The 17,231-nt window shown below is 46.1% G+C and overlaps 1 pseudogene; it reads right to left on the bottom strand.

The window, feature by feature from the left end:
* LOC127491402 (ras-related protein Rab-22A pseudogene) lies at positions 1-1,763 on the bottom strand (annotated as a pseudogene).
* Between the last annotated feature and the right edge of the window lie 15,468 nt (positions 1,764-17,231).

Genomic DNA, 17,231 nt, shown 5'->3' with positions numbered 1-17,231 from the left:
TGTAGAGATTCTTTGCATAACAACAGTCTACAAAATGCAATATCATTGCTACAGTCTTCAAAGAGGGAACAGAACTGGTCATTTTCCATGAATCCTTCTTGCCTGAAGACTCAAGATTGGCTAGGAGAAAATGGATAACAAGGCCCATTGTTAACTTTCGACACTTCAGCATCAAGTCTGAGAGACTAAGACTCAGTCAACATCAGCTTCACGCTATGAAGTCTGTTTTCAGAGCCTGAAGGCTTTACCACCAGATGGCGGGTTGGCGTCAGTGGATGAAATTCTTTTACTGATTTCTATAAAGAGTTCATTTATGTTGATTGAGTTTTTGTGTGAGCTGGTCTCTACAAAAATTGCATGAATGGAGTTGGCATAGTCCTTAGCATCTCTCTCCATGGCTTTTTTTACATTGATATGATCACTCGTATTTCTCACATTGCAACTTCAATGTTAGTGAGCAATGCTGTTAGAGGTCTCCCAACTCTTTAATGTTGCAACTGTCTCTTGTGATATTGACTGATTATAGCTGCAGATGACTCTTAACAGTACATTAGGGTTACAGTACAAAATTGTTCTCATCCAGCTATATTCCAGATTGGGAATTTGTGTAGCTCATTTTGGTATCAAGCAGTCTTGGTGCTAAATGATGCCCTGTTGTTGGGTTGATGATTGGATAAAAATCGTCTTCTACAAACTGCCTTACGAGACTTGATTTACCATACTTGTGTCCCCAGCAGACACTGAGCTCCTTGGACACTAGGGCCCAGGAGTCTAGGATGCAAGTCTGCTCTTACCGCAATTTGAGGACAGAGAGGCTAGGCCCTTCCCATGCCAGCTCAGAGGCTGCTGCCAATTGGGGGCTATTTTCTGTATTTTATGTTGTCTTAGGGCTTTGGGGAAGCAGACAGTAATTGTCCCTCCAGAGTCAGTGAATTCCTAGACATAGCAATCAACCTGTGAACATATCTTTCATATAAACCAATCCAAGTCCATATCCCCAACCTCTTTATCTAACAGACATAGCAAGCCAAAATTTCCCCAGCCCTAAATCACTGCAGTAAATCCCCCCAAGGTCAAGTACAGGACAATTACAGGCCACTCCTCTGGCCCAGAACCCACTGATATTGAAACGATTCAATACTATATTTGAGTGAATTGTCAACCTGCCCCACCCATTCTTTCCCACAGAATCCATGAAAAGGGCACTGGGTCCTGCTCACTCCCTCTGCCCCCTACTGACCCTGGCACTTCCCATTTGGCCCTGTGTGGCGGGGCATGCCCCTTTCTTCTGAGAACTGTGAGTAATAAAACTTTCCCTGTCACCCACCTATGTCATCATTCAGACACCTCCATCAGTTCATCTTGGGTACAATCAAAACAAGGGACAGTCACAGGCTCAGCCAGATTGTGAAAAGTCTTGTGTACTGCTCTAAGGAGTTTGGGTTATCTGTAGAAAGTGGGAGAAATAGTGCGAGGATTTTGAGCAAATAACATACATCTGAGCTTTAAGAAGAGAATCCTAGCAGTGGGGTGGGATGTTGGGAAGCCAGTTTGAACGCTGTTTGTAAACACTACCTGGTAATTAATTCCTGGATACAGGAAGTGAAGGATAGTGAGGGATCAGACATTCAAGTTTGAGCTTGGTTTACCCGGTGGATGGAGATGTCACTGATACACAGGATGGGATTAAGGGCGCTTTGAGGAAAGGATGAGTTTAGCTTGGGACACAAGGAGTCTAGGAAACACCAGACAGGCAAATCCATAGCCCAGTGGCCAAACCAGCCGGGAGCTTTAGAGTTAGATGTCTAGTTAGAAGCAGTTATACGAGAGTTTTCCCTTTATCATATTTTTTAAGAATTTATTTAAGAGACAGAGAAAGACCCACAGATAGCTCCCATCTGTGGGTTCACTCCCCAAATGTCCACAATGGCCAGGAAAGTGTCTGGCCCAAGCTAGGAGCTGGGAACTCCATCCAAGTCTCCCATGTGGGTGTCAGGGGCCCAACTACTTGAACCATCAGCTGCTGCCTCCCAAGGTATGCATTGGCAGGAAGCTGGAATCAGGAGCCAGAGTGGGAATCTGACCAGGTACCCTAGTGGAGGGGGCAAGACGAATGCCCACCCCTTCATCATATTTTAAATGTTTAGTTTGCTACACAGCCCAATATAAAAGTAAACATAATCCATAGTAGCGATTTAGAATTCCTCTGATGACATGAATGCACAATACTGGATATAGTGTGGGACAGAAATATAAATGAATTTTTATAATTGAGGGTAATGCAGCTTATTTACTGATGAGGACAGTAAGCTATTTTTTATGTTGCAACAATTAAAGTGAAGCTTAATGACTCACTGATGCCAAAGAAACCAAAATATTGGCTTTAAACCCAGATACCCCTGTTATTTTAATACTACAGAGAGAACAAACTGTCCCTAAAAAGCCCGCAAAGCATTCAAGAGAAATACTACTGACACCTGTCTGAGGAGTGTCAGGGCAGGGCTGTTAATCTCACCCAGCAGGTCAATTTGACTTTGGTGATGCGCACATAGGCTCTGTCTCATCTCAGCCACCTGGAGCAACCTCGTGCGATCCTTTGTTCTTTTTTTTAATTTCTTTCTTTCTTTTTTTTTTTTTTTTTTATTTGACAGGTAGTTATAGACAGTGAGAGCGGGAGACAGAGAAAAAGGTCTTCCTTCCACGGGTTCACTCCCCAAAAAGGCCGCCACGGCCGGCGCTGCACCGATTGGAAGCCAGGAGCCAGATGCCTCCTCCTGGTCTCCCATGCGGGTGCAGGGGCCCAAGCACTCCCGGGCCACAGCAGAGAGATGGACTGGAAGAGGAAGGAACCGGGACTAGAACCCGACGCCCATATTGGATGCTGGTGCTGCAGGTGGAGGATTAACCAAGTGAGCCACGGCGCCAGCCCCAATCCTTTGTTCTTTATTTACACACTGCTTATCTATTGCCAGAAATGTCTTTCTTAAATTAATCAGGAGCCATCTTTCAGAGGCAGTAGCCTCCCTGTCTCTGAAGTTGTTTGTAACCAATCCTGCTCTAAAAACACTGATCTCCAGACTGTGAGAAATTCATCTCCTCTTTGGGTAGGGGGTACTTTGTGGTACAGTGTTGTGTGCTTGCAATGCCTGCATCCCATATTGGAGTGCCTGTTAGTGTCCTGGCACCTCTGCTTCTGATCCAGCTCCCTGTTTATGCTCCTGGGAGGCTGCAGATGATGGCTCAAGTACTTGGGCCCCTGCCACCCACCTGGGAAGCTGAGATGAAGTTCCAGGCTCCTGGCTTCGGCCTGGCCCAGTCCTGGCTGTTGTGGGTATTTGGGGAATGAATCAGCAGATGCGAGATCTCTTTCTCTCTCTCTCTCTCTCTCTCTCTCACCATCTCTTTCAGTAACTCTGCCTTTCAAATAAAATCTCTTTAAAAAGTCACTGGGTTTATCTCTTTTAGGCCTAGGTCCCCCATATTCTGCCTTTGAAGATACTTTGTGTTGACCTTTGTACAGAGCCTGTTTATTTCCACTGACAATAGTAACAGTTCTAGTCCCGGCTGCTCCTCTTCCGATCCAGCTCTCTGCTATGGCCTGGGATAGCAATAGAAGATGGCCCAAGTCTTTGGGCCCCTGCATCTATGTGAGAGACCCAAAAGAAGCTCTTGGCTCCTGGCTTCGTATCAGCACAGTTCTGGCCATTGTGGTCATTTGGGGAGTGAACCAGCAGATGGAAGGTCTGCCTCTCCCTCTATCTCTGTAATTCTGCCTCTCAAATGAATCTTTAAAAAATAATAAGTAAAACCCAAAGCCTTCTTCACATGGCTATGCCATTTTAAGAAGCAGAGGCAGGGGCCACCGCTGTGGTGTAGCAAGTAAAGCGCCAGCATCCCATATGGGTACTGGTTCGAGTCCCACCTGCTCCACTTCTGATCCAGCTCTCTGCTATGGCCTGGGAAAGCAATAGAAGATGGCCCAAGTCCTTGGACCCCTGCACCCATGTGGGAGACCCAGAAGAAGCTCCTGGCTCCTGGCTTCGGATTGGCCCAGCTCTGGCTGTTGCAGCCATCTGGGGAGTGAACCAGAGGATGGAAGACCTCTGTCTGTCTCCCTCTCTCTCTCTCTCTCTCTCTGCCTCTCTGTAAATTTGCCTTTCAAATAAATCTAAAAAAAAAAAAAAAACTAAATGAAGCATTTGTGATAGTAAAAGATAGAAGTCTTTTGTTTTGTTTTGTAAAAAAAAAAAAAAAACAGTTTACCTAGGTGTAGGCTGTGTCACACATCATTCTGTAGATTCAGGAGCTTAAGTCGGTGACAATGTTATGAAAACTCATAAATTGGGCTCTACTAATTTAGATCTTTTAAACAGATTTATTTATTTGAAAGTCAGGGTTACAGAGACAGAAAGAGGGAGATAGAAAGAAAGAGATCTTCCATCTACTGGTTCACTCTCCAGATGGTTACAAGGAGCCAGGAGCTTTATCCAGGTCTCCCATGTGGGTGGCAGGGGCTTGAACATTTGGACCACCTTCCTCTGCTTTCCCAGGCCATTAGCAGGGAACTAGATTGGAAGTGGAGCAGCTGGGACATGAACCGGCACCTGTATGGAATGCTGACATCACAGGCAATGGCTTTTACTGCTCCGCCACAGCACCAGGCCCTAATTTAAATTTTGTTGAAGTTTTGATAAACTGCACCAAATTTTACCTTTACATCAATTGTAAAAATGGAGTGTTTAGGCAAACAGAGGGAATAAACTTTAAAACTGACTTCATTCCCCACATAGAAACATTTCCAGCAGCCATTTCTACTCCACTGCTGTGTTACTTCTGGAATCCAACACGCTCGGGAGAAACTTCTACCACTTTATTCAGCTTTGTGACCTCGGGTGCGTTGCCTCTCAGAAGCGTCTGTAAAATGGGGATAATTACGGTGACTCAAGAATTGTCCTGTGGGTGGAATGAATGAGCCAATAGACACTGAGCTCAGGGCCCGACTCCCAGCCAGGCATGCACGAATGTCCTCCTCCTCATTAGTCCTATGTGTTTGCTCACTGCTGCAGCCTCAGCGCCTCAGACAACGCCTGGCACATCACAAGCCCTCAATGAACACTCGTTAAATAACTATGATCATTCATTACTACCATCATCAGTCTAGGCTTGGCCATACTTCTTCCCCCTAAGTGCACTTGAAGGTGACAAATTATTATTCTGTGATTCAACTTTTTCTTATAAATATCAGATATCATTTATGCATTCAAATTATTAAAGTTTTTTATTTTTAAATTACAGTACTATGTTTGAAATCTTATTACGTAAGGTTAATGGATTTATATCACTGGAGTTCATTTTTACATAATATAAATGTTCTTTTAGCAGAGCTATTTCTTGTTCCCCAACGCCTTCCATGGGATCAAAATAAATTGATGGGCAGGATGCGACCTTATGTGTGGGTAGTACCCATTTTAGATTCTTCCCACAGTTTTCAGCAGTACTAAGAGGAATTGTAAACCCATCTTATATATTCAGAAAGGCTGTGTGTGTTTGTGTGTCATTCTCAAAACTTGGCAAAGAAGCAACTATTCCCTCATGATTATAGAGGTACTTGTCAATCCAACTTTTTAAAAAAGATTTATTTATTTATTTGAAAGCCAGAGTTACATATACAGAGAAGGGGAGAGAGAGAGAGAGAGAGAGAGAGAGAGAGAGAAAGTCCTCCATCCACTGATCCACTGGTTCACTCCCCAATCGGCTGCAACAGCTGGAGCTGCACCGATCTGAAGCCAGGAGCCAGGACCCTCTTCTGAGTCTTCCACGCAGGTGCAGGGACCCAAGGACTTGGGCCATCTTCCACTGCTTTCTCAGGCCATAGCAGAGAGCTGGACTGTAAGTGGAGCAGCTGGGTCTCGAACAGATGCCCATACGGGATGCTGGCACTGAAGGCGACAGCTTACTCTGCTACACCACAGCGCCGGCCCCTCAATCCAAATTTTCTTTTGCTGTGTACTCAGTCCCATAAAAGCAATTTTTTCTACCATTCTCATAACTTCATCTTTTGATATTAATTATATAGTTTAATACAGGGTCTGATAAACAGCGTTGTTCTCAGTCCATAAGGGGAGGAGTGGTGAGCAAATTCATTAGTTTGAGAAGAAGATAGGAGAAGACAGCTATCCCTTGTTCACCAAGATGTTTAGGTGCCCGTTAGATGCCTTGGGGCCACAGATGTGGCCATAAAGGTAAGTGTTATGTGTTGTGCTGAGGAGGTCAGTCCATGCCAAGAGGAGAAAACAGGAACTAGAGATGAGAAAAGTGCTGACAGAGCCTGTTTGGCTTGGGGATTAGTTTGTGTGTTCTTTAAAAGCCCATTTTTTAGTCTTGATCCACAGTCTTATGTTAATGGATTGAGGGTAGAAACAGGATCCAAATATGGCATTTCAAGGTAGAGCCTTTTGGAACTGTTCAGATGGGATTAGGTCTCTGGGGTGGACCCCAGTGATCAAATCGTGGTAACTTCATAAGGAGAGACCGCATAGACATGATGAGCACACTCCCAGTTTCCTGACTCACCATGTCGTTATTCTTCCTTTACACATTTCCACCACCCACCAGCAGACCAATGGGACTGCCTGATTTGGCCTGTGAACCTCCAAAACTATGAGTCTCAAAACCTCCCTTCCTTCATAGGTCGGCTGTTTTAGATATTATTTATCGGAAAGAAAGTTAAGGCAAATCCATGTCCAAAATGCTATGGAAGCTCAGAAGATGTGTGACTTCTCCTCCTTCTTCTTTTTAAAGATTTCTTTATTTATTTGAGGGTCAGAGTTACAGACAGAGAAAGGGAGAGACAGAGAAAGGGGTTTTCTAACTACTGTTTCACTCCCCAAATGGCTGCAATGGCCAGAGCTGGGCCGATCCAAAGCCAGGATCCAGGAACTTCTTCCGGGTCTCTCATGCAGGTGCAGGGGTCCAAGCACTTGGACCATCCTCCACTGCTTTCCCAGGCCATAGCAGAGAGCTGGATCAGAAGTGGAGCAGCCGGGACTTGAACCAGCACCCATATGGGATGCCAGCACTGCAGGTGGCAGCTTTACTGCCTACACCACATTGCTGGGCCCCAGAATAAACCTGAACTCTTCAGTAAGTCATCTGTCTTCCATCTTCTATGTATCAGCCTGCTAGGGCTTTCATAATGGAATGCCAAACTGTGTGACTTGAACAACAATTCTGGAGGCTGGAAGTCCAAGATGAATGTGCCAGAAGGGCTGGCTTCTCCAGGACTGTCCTCTGGCTTGCGGATGGCTGTCCTCTCACTACATCCTCATGTGGCCTTTCCACTACGTGTGCATATCCTTGCTGTCTCTTTCTTTCCTTATGAGACGTCAGCCATACTGGATTAGGGCTCCATCTTTATGACCTCATTTAACCGTCATTACTTTTTTAAGGACCCTGTCCACAGGGCTGGTGCTGTGGCACAGCGGGTTAAAGCCCCAGCCTGCAGCACAGGCATCCACATGGACGCCGGTTCGAGTGCCAGCTGCTCCTCTTCTGATCCAGCTTTCTGTTGTAGCCTGGGAAAGCAGTGGAAGATGGCCCAAGTCCTTGGGTCCCTGCACCCACGTGGGAGACCTGGAGGAAGCTCCTTGGTCCTGGCTTCAGATCAGCTCTGCTCTGGCCATTGTGGTCATTTGGGGAGTGAACCAGTGGAATGGAGGGTCTCTCTCTCTCTCTCTCTCTCCGGCTCTACCTCTCTCTGTAACACTGTCTTTCAAGTACATAAAATAATCCTTTAAAAAATAAAAAAAAGACCCTGTCCTGAAGTATAGTAACATTAGGGGTTAAGAATTCAATAGTTGGGGCTGGTACTGTGGCGTATCGAGTAAAGCCGCCACCTGCAGTGCTGGCATACCATATAGCAGCCGGTTTGAGTCCTGGCTGCTCCACTTCTGATCCAGCTCTCTGCTGTGGCCTGGGAAGGCAGTGGAGGGTGGCTGGAGTCCTTGGGCCCCTGTACCCGCGTGGGAGACCCGGAAGAAGCTCCTGGCTTCAGATTGGCACGGCTCTAGCCATTGATAGTTCTTCATATAGAATATTGCTCTTCCAAAGCTCAGTGTTATGGGATAGGGAGGAGACAATGGTCTGGTTAAAGGACCATGATAATAAGGACTGAGTCAGGACTGGCTTCTGGCTCAAAAAAGTATATTACAAATCCTCTGGTGACAACAAAGGAGACCTGAGCACAGACTATTAGATAATTTTTTCAGGAAATTATCGTTAATTTCATTAGATACAATCATGGTTTTGTGGTTACGTACAAAAATATCTATTTCTAGGAGATATTTACTGGCGTAAGTATGGGCCAAGTGTCATTATGATTGCATCACTTATATAAAATTGATCAGCAAAACAATTACACACACAGCAAATATGGTAAAAGCTAGCAATTGTTTGAATGTACATACTAGGTATATGGGTGTTCATTATACAATTCTTTCAACTTCTCCATATGTAAAAATTTTGGTAATAAAAAGCTTAGAAAAAAATGGAGAAAAAGTAACTTCTAAAAGTGTGTCCAACTTCATTAGTCATCAAGAAAGTGCAAATTAAAACAACCCAATAGCATCCACCAGAACAGCTAAAATGGAAAAGGATAGAAAAGTGTTGGCAGGCCTGGGGGCAGTGGAACTCCTTCATAGATCCCTGTTGGCTTTTTTTTTTTTAAAGATGTATTTATTTATTTGAAAGTCAGAGTTACACAGAAAGAGGAGAGGCAGAGAGAGAAAGAGAGGTCTTCCATCCAATGGTTCACTCCCCAGATGGCCGCAATGGCCGGAGCTGCGATGATCCAAAGCCAGGAGCCAGAAGCTTCTTCTGGGTCTCCCACGAAGGTGCAGGGGCCCAAGGACTTAGGCCATCTTCTACTGCTTTCCCAGGCCATAGCAGAGAGCTGGATGGGAAGTGGAGCAACCAGGACTAGAACTGGCGCTCATATGGGATGCTGGTGCTTCAGGCCAGAGCGTTAACCCCCTGTGCCACAGCACCGGCCCAACTTACTGGTGTTAAGTACTAAAACTAACATATACCTGCCCCATGCCTTAGCATTTCCACTCCCCAAGAAATCTGTAAATACATTCATATATATATACATATACATACATAGAAACCAGAAGCCAGTCAAGGCTGACTCACTACCTTTGATTGTATAGAACTTAAAACAGACTTACTATTTTCCAATGAATTCAAGAAAGCAGAAGGTGCAGAATGCAAATAATGAAGCCAAAACCATGAGTCATTTACTTTTCCATCCTCAGGACTGAGGCCAGTACTTGTCACACACACAAGCCCACCACGGCTGAGGCCAGGTCTCACTGCAGGACCACGGAGGCATGTGATAAGTGGGGGTTGAGATCTGAGGTCAAGGACACACTGCATTTGTAAGTTGATGCATTTTTTCCCAGTCTTGACAGACTTTTTGAGACTAGGAATCGCTTTTTTTCCCCACCTTTGATAGTGCAGTTCATAGTAGTGTAATTAGCAGTAGTAGATAACAGTAAATGTTGGAAAAGAGACCGAAAGTGGTCAAATGCATAGATATAGAAGGAAGAACGGTGGCTTCCAGGGGCTGGGTCTCACCTTGGGAAGATGAAAGAGTTCTGGAGATGGACGGTGGTGATGACTGCACTACAGTGTGAGTGGGCCTACTGCCGCTGAACTGCCTTCTCTAAGATTGGTTAGAAGGGTAAATTTCGTGTTATGTATCTTTTACCACAATTTAAAAAATATGTAGAACCAAAAGATTATTTACTGTACATTTCCATTTATATGACATTTTGACAAGGCAGAAGTTTGGAAATGGAGAACAGGTTAGTGGTTGCCAGGGCTTCAGGTTGGGGAAGGGTCGGGGAGAGCTGCTCTTGGTTAGAAGAAAGAAGCATGAGGGGGCTGGCGTTGTGGCTCAGCGGGTTAAAGCCCCAGCCTGCAGCATCAGCATCCATATGGGCACTGGTTTGAGTCCCGGCTGCTCCACTTCTGATCCACCTCCCTGCTAATGCACCTGGGGAAAGCAATGGAGGATGGCCCAAGTCCTTAGGCCCCTGCACCCGCGTGGGAGACCCGGAAGAAGCTCCTGGCTCCTGGCTTCAGATCAGCTCAGCTCCAGATGTTGAGGCCATTTGGGGAGTGAACCAGAAGATGGAAGACCTCTCTCTCTCTCTCTACCTGTCTGTAACTCTGCCTTTCAAATAAATAAATAAAAAAAAAAAAGAGAAGCACAAGACATCCTTGCTAGTTAACATGGAATTGTTTTGTAGCTGGACCGTGGCAGTAAAGGTACAAACATACATGCTATAAAACCGTACAGAGTTAAATATACATAAAGGAGTCCAAGTAAAAGTGGGAAAATCTGACTAAGGCAGATGGGTTATATCAACATCAATAGCTTGTTTGTGAGGTTATACACAGTATGGCAAGATGTCACTCTTGGGGGAAACTAGGTAAAGGATACATGGAGCTCTATATTGATTCTTATCATTGTACATGAACTAACAAATATCTTAAAAAGTTTATTTTAAAGGAATCAAGGGAGAGGATGGGCATTTGGCCTAACATTTCAAGCACTGGTTGGGTTACCCACAGACCATATCTGAGTGCCTGAGTTTGAGTCCTGGATCCAATCTCAATTCTAGTTCTTGCTAACGTGTACCCTGGGAGGCAGCAAACAATGGCTCAAGTGGTTGAATCTCTGCCACCCATGTGGGAGATGTGGATTTCTAGCTCACAGCCCAGCAATCCCAGCCATTGGATTACACACATTTGAGGAGTGACACAGCAGATGGGAGTGCTCTCTCTCCTCCTGCCTCTCAAATAAATAAATAAACTCTAGGGGGCCGGGGCTGGTGCTTTGGCACAGTGGGTTAAAGTCCCGGCTGCTCCACTTCTGATCCAGCTCCCTGCTAATGTGCCTGGGAAAGCAGTGGAAGATGGCCCTGCACTCACGTGGGAGGCTCAGAAGCTCCTGCCTCTGGGCTCCTGGCTTCTGATCAGCTCAGCTCTGGCTGTTGCAGCCATTTGGGAATAGATGGAAGGCCTCTCTCTCTTTCTCTCTCTCTGTCTCTCTGCCTCTCTCTGTAACTCTGTCTTTCAAATAAATAAAATAAATCTTAAAAAATAAATAAATGAATTCTAAAAAGCAAGGTACAGAACACTGTGTGTGGCATGCTGACATTCTTGTACAGATGGGAGCCATATGCTTTTTAAATATGCATTTTTGCACAGACTCTCTCTAGAAAGATGCTAATAAAAATGGTAAGAGTAACATTTTAGATACTTGATCCTCAATCACATGTTGATGGTGTTTGGAGGTGGGGCCTTTGGAGGTGATTAGGATTAGCTGGGATTACACGGGTAGAGCCCCATGATGGCAGTGGTGACATTGTAAGAAGAGGAAGAGGGGTCAGCGCTGTGGCAGAGCTGGTAAAGCCACTGGCTGCACCCATGTGGGTGCCAGTTTATGTCCTGGTTGCTCCACACTGATCCAGGTCTCTGCTAATGTGCCTGGGAAAACAATGGAGGATGGCCCAAGTACTTGGGCACCTGCACCCACATGGGAGACCTAGAAGAAGCTCCTGGGTCCTGGGTCCTGCCTCCTGGCTTTGGCCTGGCCTAACCCTGGCCATTGAGGCCATTTGGGGAGTGAACCAGCAGGTGAAAGATATCTCTCTCTCTGTCTCTGTCTCTCCCTCGCTCTGTAAATCTCACTTTCAAATAAAATAAATCTTTTTTTTTTTTAAAGAAAAAATAAAGAAGCAGGGCAGGTGGCAGGTGCTGTGGTCGAGGGTTAAGCCACTGCTTGGGACACCTACATCCTATATGAGAGTACATGGCTCAAATCCTGGCAACTTCTCTTCTGACCCAGCTTCCTGCTAGTGCATCCTGGGAGGCAGCACATGATCCCCGTTACTTCTGTGGGAGACCTGCATGGAGTTCCAGGTTCCTGGCTTCAGCCTGACCCAGCCCTGGCTGTTGTAGGCATTTGGAGAGTGAGTAAGGGGATGGAATCTAGACCTCTCTCCCTCCTTGCCTCTCTTCCTATCAAGTGGATGAAAATAAAGATTTAACAAGTTCATGGAAAGGGGCCAGTGCTGCGGTGTAGAAGGTTAAGCATCAGCCTGCAGTGCCGGCATCCTCTATTGGGTGTCAGTTTGGTTCCCGGCTGCTCTGCTTCCTGTCCAGCTCTCTGCTGATGTGCCTGGGAAAGCAGCAAAGGATGGCCCAGGTGCTTGGACCTCTGCATCCATGTGGGAGACCCCAAGGAGGCTCCTAGCTTGTGGCTTCGGATCAGCCCAGCTCTGGCCATTGCAGTCTTCTGGGGAGTGACAAATGGAAGAATTTCTCTCCGCCACCCCCCGCGCCGTGTATTTCTGCCTTTCCAATAAATCAATAAATCTTTCAAAACAAAAGTTCATGGAAAACGGAAATCTTTCAAAACAAAAGTTCATGGAAAATGGAATTAGAATTTAGAAAAGATGAAGATGAGAGGGTGCAAGGAGGAGGAGGAAGAGATATGTGAGCTGGCACTTGCCCTGCTCACCGTGTGATGCCCTTTGCTGTGTTAAGATGCAGCAAGAGGCCCTCACAAGAAGCCAAGCCAATGCCAGTGCTCCCCAGTCTCCAGAGCCATGAGCTAAATAAACCTCTGTCTCGGTGAGTCATCCAGTCTGTGATCTTTAGTCACAGCAACAGAATGTGGACCAAGACTGCTTCCTGCAGTGAGACACAGGAGCCTGAGGATGGAGGGAGCAGGGTCACTTCCTTGTCACCGTGTATCTTCCTCATGGTTTGAATTTTTAAGCCTATGCATATATTACTTTTTGATAAAAACTTCTAAGACATTTCAAAATTAGGATGTGAAACTTAAATACATACTTTTACAGCGCAAGTGAAGATGAGAGCTTACGCACTATCAGTTTATGTGCTGTAAGGAGCCTACGCCCCTTTCAAAGTGGGAAATCAGATCTTTCAATGGGGGAGGGCTGCCGTGGGTTGGATGGGATTTGGCCATGCAGCTGAAGCCCCAAAGTCTTCCGGTAACGGTGCTAAGAGGGCAGAAACTTAATCCAATTATACTGTTTGCAGGCAGGCATTTTGGGCAGTGATTAGGTTGCTCTGGGATATTAGGTGGCGCCTCCATGACTGTCACGCTAGACAGACATATCAACAGACAAGTGCTCCTCCTGTCTCTTTCTGTGATGATCTGGGCTACCTTGGGATTTTATCAGCAGGGACACCATCGCACGTGAGGCTGAACCAGTGGGGCCTGCTTATCTTTTACGATAAAACCCTAGAACTATGAGCCAAAATCAGCTCTTTTCTATATAAAGTTGGGCTGTCTCAGTATTTCATTAATGGTGAAAAGCTGATTGATAAAAAACACAGGGGAAATGAATCCTGGGCCAGGGCCAGCAACATGTACCTACTTCAAAAGCCACTGAGTCGCCCTGTGTGCAAGCCTGGGGAGAAGAGGGTGGCGCTGTACCCGCAGAACTGAGGAGGGGTGGCGCTGTACCCGCAGAACTGCCCAAGGCACCACTTCCCCCCATTCTGCTGCCGGATGTGTGGACTGAACTGTGATCCTGCTTCCAGCCACCGCGGTTCCACCCCAGGGGAGCTTGTTATCTTCCCGAGTATCATGACACCTAATTTAAACTTTGGAATCATTGATCAGTCCTAGCCACGAAGGTGTTCTATATTAGCAGGTGGAGGCGGAGGGTGCGCAGAAGGTGCAGCAGACCCACGCTTCCTGCAGGGACCAGGAACGCCCCCAGCAGTCCTGGTCCCTTCAAGGAAAGCCACTTAAAGCTGTTTGGTGATACAAACAGACCCTGTGGTTTGTCGATTTCGTTTGCTATGAGCAGTATCAAGTCATTGTTACTGAGTTCTTTTAATTCCCTGACAGCTTGTACTGTTCACCTCAGATTTGTGGTGGGTGAAACCTTTTTTTTTTTTTTTTTTTAGGAGACAAAGGCTTTTTATCTAATGAAAATAGCACAATTGAAAAATACGTAAAAATACATTTACAAAATCCTGTTCTTCACACTACCAATAAACAAAAGACAATCTCATGCAGCTGAAATTCAAAATGAAATTCAAAATATAAAAAGTGTGGTTTGATTCCATGATAAACTGATCAAGTGCTTTTTTTTTTTTTTAATTCTCTTTCCTTCCTCCCATTTCCAATGCTACCAAAGGTCTGAAATATTTCAGGCCTGAAAGGTGCCCAAATTTCAGTGCTAGCAGTTGGGAAATCAATGCAAATAGAACATTACACCTCCCCCAGCCCTACTGTTCTTACCACAAAACAAGCCATGGCACAGACCAAGAAGAACAGAAGCTTTGTCTGTTATACCAACAGCAATACAAAAAATGTATTTAATGCCAGAAACTGAGCATTCTTTCTTGCAAGTGACGCAGTGTGAGAATAAAGTACATGGAAGAGCAGAACCACTGGCAGCTAGCACGCTTAGGAAACAGTGCACAAAAGCATGTGGAAAAAACATCTCGGATTTAAGGACTATGCGTGGGTTTTATAAAGTTTCATGTCAATGGAAGACCCTGTCAGTCTTGTTGGATTTAATCCTTGATGCACTTTGGTGTTTATGACTAAGGCCGGGGTGGGTAAAGTGGAATACTGTGCTCTGAGAGCGTGAGGAGCCTCATCTCCAGTGTCCCATTTGGGCAATGGGATGCTCCCCTGAGAACCTCTAAGAGCTACCCCTCTCTCTAAAATTTGAGAGAGAGAGAGAGAGAGAGAGACAGAAAACCGACTCCAGGTGCCCACAATAGCCCCTGAGACCAAACACAAGAGCCAGAAACTCAACCTGGGTCTTCCACATAGGTGGCAGGAACCCAATCATTTGAGCTACCATGGCTGCCTTCTCCCAGGGTCTGAATTAACAGGAAGCCGCCGTCAGAAGAGCTGGGTGTTGAATCCAGGCACTCTGCTACAGGGTGCTTTAGCTGATCGGCCAAAAGGCAGCCCCGTGGAAAGCCACCTCTCTTTAGTCTTCAGTCTGCGTAGAAAGCATTTTTCCTGGAGCATCAACATCACACTTTGTGCAGGTGAGCTCCCCTGGCGGTGAAGCCCTGGCCTGCGTGTGCTGGTGTCTTGGCATCTCGTGTGCTGCTGGGTCCATGTCTCTGGTAACCTAAGCTTTAGTTAGCCCAGGACTGAGGGGTTTCTTGGGGCACAGGGCCTTTAGTATTAAAACTGAGTTGGTCCTGTCCCTGATAGCCCACTGACAGAACTAACCCAAGTGCCCATTGTGGAATAAATGGATAATGTAGACTATCATTCAGCTTTTGCATGGAAATTCCTATAGATGCCACAATGCTGCTGAATGTGAGGACACTAAGCTCCTGAAACAAGCTGGCCCTAAGAGGACAAGTGCTGCAGGATTCCGCTTTCATGAGACACTCAGGAGTCATCTTCACAAGGACAGAAAGGAGGCTGGGTGCCCCAGGCTGGGGAGAGAGGGGGAATAGGGAGTTCGGTATGTCCTAGGTGCAAAGTTTCAGTCTGCAAAGATGAAAAGGTTCTGGAAGTGGTGCTGTCACACATCAGTGCCACAGAATTGTAGGTTTAAAAATAATCTGAATGATAAACTTTGCTATGTATATTTTACCATTGTAAAAAATTAAACATTCGAGGGGTGGACCTTTGGGGCTGTGGTTAAGCAGCTGCTTGGGATACCTGCAACCCATATCAGCATACCTGGGTATGGCTTCTGGCTCCACTCCCAATCCCAGCTTCCTGCTGATGTGCACATTGGGAAGCAGTAGGTGATGGCTCAAGAACAAAGTACATGGGCCTCTGCCACCCATGTAGGAGACCTGGGTTGAATTCCTGGCTCCTGACTTTGGTCTGGCCCTGCCCCAGGTATTCTGGGCATTTGGGGAGTGAGCTAGTAGATGGGAGATCACTATCTCTCTCTTTCTGTTTGTCTCTCTGCCTTTCAAATAAATAAGTATAAACTAAAAAAAGAAAAGAAAAAAAAAAAGAAAAATTGAAGCAAAACCAATAAAATCTAGCTAGTCCCAGGCAGACTGGGATAGCTGGTCAACTACATCTTTTTTTTTTTTTTTTTAAGATTTATTTATTTTTATTTGAAAGACTTACAGAGAGCAGAGAGAGAGAGAGAGAGAGAGAGAGAGGTCTTCTATCTGCTGGCTCACTCCCCACATGGCTGCAACAGCTGGGAGTTGTGTTTATCCGAAGCCAGGAGCCAGGAGCTTCTTCTGGGTCCCCCATGCGGGTGCAGGGGTCCAAGGACTTGGGCTATCTTCTACTGCTTCCCCAGGCCACAGCAGAGAGCTGGATCGGAAGTGGAGCAGCCAGGACTCGAACTGGTGCCCATACAGGATGCCAGCATTGCAGGCAGCGACCTTACCCACTACACCACAGCGCCAGCCCCCAACCACATCTTACACCTGCATGGTGCCTCCCTTCATCCTTCCATCCTCCAGATGCACTTTGGGAATCCTGCTTACTCAACATGGTCCCATTCAGGAAGATTCCTGGGGCTCAGCCGCTGTTGTTCTGAAGCAGGGGACCCCACGTTCCCTGCGGCCCTGGGTTCAGCTGATTGAATGGACAGACCTCTGTTCGAGGCAGAGTGCAATGGTGTGCAAAGATGAGCTGGACCAATCCATTTCCTTCATCGAGCGTTTGTGTTAACTGACACAGAGTGCAGTTGCAGCAGGCATTGGACAATGGAGAAATAGACACAGGGCTGAGAGGGGCCCGGCCTCGAGTGGCAGGAGGGCTGCAGTCTCACAACATCCTCCGTTGACTTGAGCACCTCTCAGGATTTCTTTTCCTGTCTCAAAAGTCAATTGTACTCACTGAACAACCTTCTGTGGTGGGAATCGCTTGATAAAATTGAATTCTAGCTACATTATTATAAAAAACCAAACCCCAGGGAATTGCCTAACCTAGACAGTGCTTCCCAACATGGGGTATTTTGCTTCCTATATTTGCTGACGTCACAGACATTTTTGGTTGTCAGAAAGGGAGGGGGAAGGGATCGGCTGGGGCAATGCTAAGATCCTATGAAGTACCAGACAGTCAGCTACAACAAGGCATTTCCTGCCTCAATGTGTAAGTGTGCTCTAGGGGATTGACACTTTGCAAAAATCTGCCCGGTGTGGGCTGGTGTTGTGGTGCAGTGGGT

This window comes from Oryctolagus cuniculus, chromosome 18, assembly GCF_964237555.1.
Source record: "Oryctolagus cuniculus chromosome 18, mOryCun1.1, whole genome shotgun sequence".
Classification (NCBI taxonomy): Eukaryota; Metazoa; Chordata; class Mammalia; order Lagomorpha; family Leporidae; genus Oryctolagus; species Oryctolagus cuniculus.
This window is presented reverse-complemented; position numbering and strand designations above follow the sequence as displayed.